Below are 598 nucleotides of genomic sequence, written 5' to 3' on the forward strand. Positions count from 1 at the left end.
CCCAAATCCCCCCCCTGACCCTCCCGTGTCCCCCCCAGGCTGATCCCGATCCTGGTGCACGGCATGAGATACTCGGAGATCGACATCATCCTGCTCAAGGTGGGCACTGGGGTCCTGGGGGCCGTACTGGTGTCACTGGCGGCACTGGGAGGGGGCACTGGTGTCACTGGGAGGGGTCACTGGGAGCACTGGGAGGGGTCACTGGGGGCTGTACTGGTGTCACTGGGAGCCCCCCACCCCCTGGAGGTGATGACACCCTTGCACTGAGCCCCGTGATGGGTGTTGTGTTCGTACTGTCTGATCCGGGGGGGGGGCCCCATGTCACGACACGACGATGTCACGTCGCGAAACGATGATGTCACTTTGCGATACAATGACGTCACGATACGATGACGTTATGTTGCGATACGATGACGCTATGTCGTGATATGGTGACATTATGTCGCAATACAACGATGTCACGCCGCGATATGACAGTGTCACGTCGCGATACGATGATGTCACATCACGATATGACAACATCATGTCGCGATATGCTGACGTCACATTGGGATACGATGATGACACATCCGGATACGATGATGTCGCATCACTATAC

General features: G+C 57.2%; 1 non-coding gene across 1 annotated transcript; it reads left to right on the top strand.

Annotated features, from left to right (window-relative positions):
• The first annotated feature begins 240 nt into the window (after window positions 1-240).
• Window positions 241-306, top strand: LOC113979968. The gene has a single exon (XR_003538030.1). It is a non-coding gene; the product is annotated as a small nucleolar RNA SNORD41 (small nucleolar RNA).
• The last annotated feature ends 292 nt before the right edge of the window (window positions 307-598 follow it).

The sequence above is a fragment of the Neopelma chrysocephalum genome, unplaced genomic scaffold (genome assembly GCF_003984885.1).
Source record: "Neopelma chrysocephalum unplaced genomic scaffold, ASM398488v2 Primary Assembly neopelma1_91090, whole genome shotgun sequence".
NCBI lineage: Eukaryota > Metazoa > Chordata > Aves > Passeriformes > Pipridae > Neopelma > Neopelma chrysocephalum.